Source organism: Triticum dicoccoides, chromosome 4A, assembly GCF_002162155.2.
Source record: "Triticum dicoccoides isolate Atlit2015 ecotype Zavitan chromosome 4A, WEW_v2.0, whole genome shotgun sequence".
Taxonomy (NCBI): Eukaryota; Viridiplantae; Streptophyta; class Magnoliopsida; order Poales; family Poaceae; genus Triticum; species Triticum dicoccoides.
In genome coordinates, this window is record NC_041386.1 from 142,431,779 (window position 1) to 142,440,152 (window position 8,374).

Genomic DNA, 8,374 nt, shown 5'->3' on the forward strand with positions numbered 1-8,374 from the left:
ATAGTGGTGAGGTTGTAGCAAGCACTAAGCATTTGTATGGTGGCTAACTTACGAGTACAAGAGTAAGAAGAGTTACTACGCATAACGGTCGTGAACTAGTAATGATCAATAAGTGATCCTGAACTACTTACGAGTCAAACATAACCCCACCATGTTCTCTCCTCGAACTCACTCGAAAAGATACGGTCACGGTTACGCACGCGGTTGGTGTATTTTAATTCGGATCTGGTGTCAAGTTCTCTACAACCGGATATTAAAAATTCCCATCTGCCACATAACCGGGGACACGGCTCTCGAAAGTTTAAATCCTGCAGGGGTGTTCCAACTTAGCCCATGACAAGCTCATGATCCGCGGAGACAATCCTCCATCGCGGGACATCCGATCAGACTCGGGATCCTGGTGCACAAGACATTTCGACAATGGTAAAACAAGTCCAGCAAGACCTCCCGGCGTGCCGACACCCTGATAGTAGCCACGTGTATCTCGTCTCAGGCCACGTCCGGATGAACACTACGTACGGCAACCAAATACCCCAGGTGAAGGGGCGGCACCACAAGTGGCTCTGTTTTGGGACCAACACCATCAGCACTGGGCCCCCTGTATTATGTTGAAAGAATCCTTGGGGACGCGACCCCCTATGCTAATTAATTAATTATCAAGTTTAGTTATTATGTTGGGCAAATGGTAAAACCAATGTTGGGCCTTGCTGGAAGAGTTTTATTCAAAGTGAACTGTCAAGAGGAGCCCATAAACCCTCATCGTGTTAGGGACGCAAAATCAAGGAACATAACACCGGTATGACGAAAACTAAGACGACAAAAGTGGAACAAAACACCAGGCAAAAGGCCGAGCCTTCCACCCTTTACCAAGTATATAGATGCGTTAATTAAATAAGAGATATTGTGATATCCCATGATATCCATGTCCCAACATGGAACAACCTGCAACTGCACCTACAACTAGCAACGCTATAAGAGGGGCTGAGCAAAGCGGTAACATAGCCAAACAATGGTTTGCTAGGATGGTGGAAAAGGTTAGAGGCTATCAGGGCAATTTGGGAGGCTTGATAAACAAGTGGTGGGTAGCGCGACATAGCGACAACATCAAGACAACTAGCATAGCAAAGATAGTAGTGAGATCCAAGGTGACGGTCATCTTGCCTGAAATTCCGCTAGGAAGAAGACCGAATCCATGAAGTAGACGAACCAACATAACCGAACGAATCCTCACAATCGCAACATAACCGGAACTATCAAGAAGAAGCATCATGGGAAAGAAGCAAACAACAGGGTAAACAACCATCACATAAACATGGCATGATGCAGAATCAAGTATGATGCATGTCCGATTTAATGAGTCATGGCATGGCAAAGTGCAACAAACAATACTACAAATCAAGTGGAGCTCAATATGCAACGAGTTGCATATTGATGAATAACCACATGCAATCATTTAGTTCACTCCCGTTTATGCTACCCATCAATATTAAATGTTGTTAAACATGGCAAGAGGTGAAGCATAACAAAACTATACTATCTAAGCAATTTAAATGGGGCCGCATATAACAAACAACAAATCCGAAAAATCCCCATGTGCATTTTTTGGTTATGGTACTGTTCTGCCCTAAACCATATTTTAGAGTTGCTAAACATGCAAAGTAATGCCACCATGTTAATCTATGCATTTTTCCAAGCAAGTTACATATATAATTTATTTAATCTGGAGCTACGGTTATTTAGTTATGAAATAAATCATTTTAGAATGGCATTTGAGCAAATTTAATGCAAACATCAACTTAAGCATTTCAAACATGGATGGAAGTTGCATATTATGAAACTAGATGAAATTCTAAGCATTTTACATATATATAATATTTTAATCCGATGCACGGTTTGTGAGATATTAAATGCATGAACATGAAGGACTTTTCTGTAAAACTGATGTTCTCTGGATAATGTCTAAATTCGCAGCAGGAAAAAACCCACATCGGGCCGAATCTGACTGGGCCAAAAGTGTACAGGAGAGGGGCTGGAGGGGGCTGCTCACCCATGGGTTTCGGCCCGGTCGGTGAGGTGGGAGCTGGGCCGCGGGGCTTGTGGCTGGGCCTAGTCAACGCTCTCGAGAACGAGCGCAGCTGCTCGATCTCCAAGCACGCGGGTCAAGCAGAGCTCCTGCTCGATGAAGAGGAAGCAGAGGCCGTGGCGTGGACTTGGCGGCAGGGACGTCGCGGGGACGACCGGATCCAAGGCGGGGAGGCGCGATGGGAAGCAGGGGCGGCTGGATCCGGGGCGGGGAAGCTCGAGGTGGAGCCGCACGAGGAGGCTCGGGAGGCCCTCTCCATGGGTGCTCGGGCGAAGTAGCTCGGACGGGGTAGCGCTGCTGCTGGCTTCTGTGGCCGCGGACGAAGGCGGCTGCCGGCGACCAGCGGGCAAGGCGGCGGAGCAGCGACTGTAGAGGACGACTGCGACGGGACCTCGAGAGAGAGCTCAGACCAAGACGGAGAGCTCCTGTCCATGGGGAAACAGAGAAAGGGTGAGGGAGAGGGAAGCCAGGGAGGAAAAGGAAGAAGGGGGCGCGAGATCGGACTTGGGGGTCACCGGGTTGACGCAGCTCCGGCGGGGTCGACGTGGTGCAGGCGGCGCCGAGAGGGTGCAGCTGCTGCTACTGCCGGCGGCGAGGTCGAGGAGCTCGTGCAGGGAGGCGCACATGAGCGGCTCGGGCAGAGTTGCTGCTCGCGGGGCTCCTGGCCGTCGTTGGACGAAGGTAGCTGGAGGCCGGACGTGTCCATGGGGAATGAGAGGAGCTCGGTTGCATGAGGAATGGCTGTGGGAAGGATGGATGAGGATCGAGAGGTGGCGGCGGAAAACAAGGGAATTGGTCCGGAAGGACCTGGACCGGGAGGAGATCCCGAGGCGGGAGGTAGAGTGGCGGCGGTGAGGGGGATTTGGATGGATGGTACATCATAGGGGTTAGGGTTAGACTGCTATCGGACGACCCCCATCATAATCGGACGGCCCGGAGAAAAAATAGGCTAGGATAGTCTAATAAAGAACTGAAGATATTTTAGGGATGTTTGGAGATGATCCGGGCTCATCGGTAACGACTGTCTGGGTCGGATTCGGGAGAGTTTCGGACACGGACGATGGGTCGATGCACCGAGCAAAGAGGGGTTAGGTGGTTTGACAAGAGGGAATCGAAAATCCGGTTGGACTCGGATCGGTCAACGAAGGCAAGGGGGGACGCGACAACTACGAACTAATGCAAACTTTATGAAAACATGCAGATGCAATGCGCATGATGCTATAATGAAATGCAACAAACAAATAAAAACACACGGCGATAACGAAAAACATGAAAGATGTCTGAAGCGTCGGTCTCGGGTCGTCACACTATCACCCATAGATCCCTAAAAAGAATCAAGGGATTTTACTCAAAAAGGAAAACAATGATGACAGTGCACTTTAAAACTAGCTAAAACTAGAAGACACCCCACGCGTTGCGGTGGGAATTTGTAAAAGGTGGCTATAATGCGCATGAAAAATCTTAAGGGGAAGATATATATACATAATATAATTACAAATAATATTTGGGTTCAGGATCACAAACATTAGGACATCAAAAATGCATGTCTTATTATTTTCTATTGACCACGGCGAAGTATATACAAAACAAAATATATTTTTCCATTTTATCGAGTAACTACCTACTGCCTAATAAGCGTAAGAATATAAATTAGATGCTATAGTTACGGCATAGCAGTTGTGTTTCAGTTCACCAACTATGAGGATGTAAGGTACTATATCATAGTGATCCTTCATGGATAACAACTCGCTATGTTTTTCATTGCAGACAAATACATGTGCAATCGCTATGTGTTCCCTTGCATACAAATGCATGAGCTGATTAGCAAAAATTAAGAAAACCTGACCCTCTTTCAGTGCAAAATCACTCCATATACTATTGGGCCGTACACGAGCACTGGCCGGGGCACTCGTGCTCGGCGTCGCCCACCCACGCTTAGGCGTACCCGGCGCTGGCGTCCGCGCCATGGAGCGGTGGAGGCCGTAGCGAGCTCTACAGAACCGTTTGATGACCAGGTGCTGGTGCAGGATCACCACCACGAGGGCGCCTTGGGGAGTGCACCGGCCGCGAGCTGGAAGATCTCGACCAGTGTCAGCTGACTTGCCGAAGGAGTAGTTCTCATCGGAGATCTGACAAACCAGAAGGACGCGGGCCGTCGCCTTCGAGGCGACGACGACACCACACGCGGTGGCGTTCGACTGAGATGTCAAACAAACCAGATGCATTCACAATCAAGGATTAGGGCAGCAGTGTGCGCGTCTCCAACGGCAATGGACCCTTGAAGGCTTGGCCGGCGGTGCGGTATGAAGAGTATAGATACAGGAAAGATAGCAGAATTGGTTGGTGTGATTTTTGCAGGGAATCGACGGAGATTTATTTGTCCAGGGAGATGAAGGTACCTAATCGTCAGAGTATAAAATTCTCAATCGTAATGAAAGCAGTTTTCTTGTTCACGTCCCGTTAATTCTCCCATTGTAACCTAGGTTTCTTTTCAAAAAAGGGACTCTCCGGCCTCTGCATCAGAACAATGCATACGACCATCTTTATAAAAAATAAATAGGTTCAACAAAGTCTTGCAGTCTGAAACAAAGTAACGGCAAGCTCACAAAAAGCCACAACGCCAAAAACACAAAAGCCAAGAGGCCACAACCGGCTAGCATAACAAAGATAGAAAAATCAATCGCCTATCTTATTACATGACCGCCATCCAAACCGATTGAAAATATCCCGTGCTACCATCTCCCACCGGATAGATCCAGTAATCAAACGCTCCCTGGCCTCCGTCGGAGTGAGTAACGACCACATATGGATCAGCGCAATGGCTCGGAATATAACCTGCAAATATGAATATTTGTTCTTTTGTTAAAAACCAAATCATTTCCGCAGTTCCAAATTGCCCAGAACAAAGCACATACTTCTACGCGAATGTGTCTAGCTGTTTCGGACTCTATCCCAACAAGCCACGTTCCAAATAACGTACTGACAGAATTCGGAGGAGTAATGTTAAAGGTAATGTGCACTGTCTGCCACAAACCTTTGGCCAACGGGCAATAAAAAAAAGGTGTTTGATAGTTTCATCCAGATCACAAAAACTACACCTAGTAGATCCTGTCCAGTTGCGCTTTACCAAATTATCCTTTATTAATATGACTTGTTTATGTACAAACCACATAAACACTTTAATTTTCAAAGGAACTTTGACTTTCTAAACATATGTGGAATTAGGAATGGCGCAAGAGTTGATGACATCGATATACATCGATTTAACTGTGAACTCTCCAGTCCTAGTAAGCTTTCAGCACAACTGATCGGGCTGATGAGATAGCTGAACCTCCATCAGTCTACTCACTAAATGAAGCCACGCTTCCCACCGGTTGCCAACAAGCGTCCTTCTAAAATGAATATTTGTGAAACCGATGCATGTAAGTATTGATTACTATTTATTACACATGGCAAGAAATGGACTCTTGCGTGGAGAGTATTGTGATTGACTTTTTTTCTACTTATCTGTCATGCGGGAGGCTATCAAAGGTTATGCTCGCGATAGTTGAGGTGAATGGGCTGCATGACTCAGAGCTGATCGGTGAAGGACTGCTGGTGTGGCAGCCTGTTGTTGTGGATATGCTGCATGTTTAGAGAAATCAAATGGTGGAGGGCTTCTATTTAGATATAGAAGATATTAGTATAGAATGAGAAGGGGAAGAGAAAAATCAAAGAAAAGGGAAATCCTTCTAAAATGACACCTAAAAAATCATGGTAACATAAGTACTTATATGTATGTTTGAAAATACAGATGAACTTACTACACCATACTGTTTCCGATTGGAAATGCAGCAACCACCATTGTAGCACAAGGGACCCACAGTGGATGAGCAAGCACAGATGCGGATGATACTATGACACAACAGTGGATCAAGAAAAGAAATGGATGTGCTCATAGAAGGACGTGCAAGGGGATGCACCGGAGGCTAGCCCATCGTCAGCCGAGGAGAAGGCTAGAACTTGACTTGGGGCTAATTCTTTTCGGCGATTCTCTTAGAATCGCCCTCCTCCCCAGCTTCTTTCAGAATCGTCACTCTATATTTTTTTTTACAATTCTATTTAGTTAAGGTCTTTGAGGAATTAAGTGAGGGTAGTCCTATCTTTTTCCGTCTGTAAGGGAGAGAAAGGTGAGTTCTTTTAGAGAAAGAGAGCATTGCAAAGGCCAAAAAGTATGACACATGATAAATTAGAATGCACACAAAGGCGAGGATAATGCGATAGTTTATCCATAAAATTAACCCTACTTAAAAGGTGTAAATTGGTTTTAAAAGGTGGACTTGAAATAATTGGTAAAATTATGTATGCAATTTAACTATAATATTTTCTGAGAATACATATTTACATATATTAAATTTATACCAGTGTGGCTATGGACGGGCATTCACCTAGTTGGATGGACTAGAGTCACCGGATGAGCACTTGTGGATGAGCATAAATTTTCCTTCTCCCGAAAATACCTCCAACCCTTCTGTATATGTTATCCCCTTTACCGGTTTTTACCCCTTGATCAACGAATACTACTTCACCGGATGCTAGTTTGGTCAAACTTGACCTTTGGGTTATCTGATTGGAACGCTCATGTTAGCCGGTCACTACTATAGAAGACCTCAACTTGCAATATGTGAAGGCGATCGAGATAGCTTTAATCTCTCTGATGATCGAGCTATATTGTTGTTTGTATGCGGCCTAACAAAATGAGCACTATTGTTATGGACCCATTATTTTTGCTGGAACTTATTATGGGCCCGGTTAATGAGCCATATAATATTAGAGCGTGAACGATGGAGGCAGCACCAAGGTTCTTCCCAGTGCATAACACGTAGATACTAGAACATAAATACGCGCGTTGCTGCGCCCGTATGTCTTAAGGGTAAAATTTTAAATTGTTAGAGAAAATTAAAATGATAGAAATGTCTAGTAATTTCAAGAGAAAAATTATAACACCTTGAAGTTGGTGGTGAGGCATGTGTAAGTAGGATGTAGTAAGTCGAAAAGTCCATTCTGCACCCCGAGCTCGTATGCTCCCACATGAACAGTAAAATCGAAAAAAAATTAAAAAAAATTCAAAAAATTCCAAAAAGAAATTTAATTTTTTTTCGATTTTACTGTTCATGCGGGAGCATATGAGCTCGGGTGCAGATTAGCCTGCACCCGAGCTCATATGCTCCCGCATGAACAGTAAAATCGAAAAAAATCAAAAAACTCCAAAAAAAATTTGAGAGAAACATTGACAAAAGTTCTAAGTGCCTGCAAAAATTCGTCATGGAATCACATTCCTAGAAGGTGTGGAAAAAAAATAGTACTCTGAAAAAGCTACTTTCAAATGCATTTTGAAGCACTGAATTTGTTTTTTTTGCCACGCCTTACAGGAATGTGATTTCATGATGAATTTTTGCAGGCACTTACAAATTTTGTCAATGTTTCTCTCAAAAAAAATTTGGATTGTTTGACTATTCTATTATTTTCTCATATCTCTTATCTAATCACATGTTCCTCCGTTCCTGCTTGGACGCTTGATGCTATAAGCGAGCATGGAAAACGAAAGGCTTGCCATCGCCAAGGGCAAAACTACGCCGTGGCTTGCCTGGATGAAAAGAAAGATGGAAAAGGCAAAATAAGGCGATGTGATTGGTAGGAGTATGTATGAAAGTAGCTCAGCTGTAGAAAGAGGCAAACGGATAATCCTTCTCCTCCACCAATAGCAGCAGTTTCAGAAGGGCGACCAATGATCCATCACTACCATGGTTCGGCCGCTGCTTCTCTTTGAAAATAATGATTCGCATGGTCAGAGCAGGTGTAACAGTCCGACGAATGTAGACCTGTGGGGCCATACAACTGCCAGGGCATGGAGGTCGATGAATGCGGCGGAAAAACAGGGGTGTACGCCGACGCTGCATGCGGCCGCCGCAATTGCAATGGAACACGAACAACGCAGTAGGGCGGGCCATGGGAAAGAAGGGACTCACCTGCGGGAGCCTACGAAGGAATAATAGAGCGCCGACCCCCGGGCACACGTGTCTTAGATGCTCGCCGCCGGGACGCAAGACGGCGGCAGCACAGCGCCGACGAACAGGGGAGGAGCACAGGGCTGGGATAAGGATGAACAGGTTGGAAGGTGCTCACATTGAACTAGGCTAGCTGCGAACGATTGGGCCCAGTGTCCGTTCGACTAGTAAGGCCTGATTACTCACCGCACGCCTTACTCGTTCCGAGGAGCAGCGGCCCGGGTAACGGTGCCTCGAGCGGTCA

At 45.7% G+C, this 8,374-nt stretch overlaps 1 long non-coding RNA gene across 1 annotated transcript; it reads right to left on the reverse strand.

Annotated features, from left to right (window-relative positions):
* Positions 1 to 1,233: 1,233 nt before the first annotated feature.
* Positions 1,234 to 2,848, reverse strand: LOC119288787. Its single transcript, XR_005141282.1, has 3 exons — positions 2,588 to 2,848; positions 2,048 to 2,508; positions 1,234 to 1,250 (listed from the first exon to the last, which is right to left on the reverse strand). It is a non-coding gene; the product is annotated as an uncharacterized LOC119288787 (long non-coding RNA).
* Between the last annotated feature and the right edge of the window lie 5,526 nt (positions 2,849 to 8,374).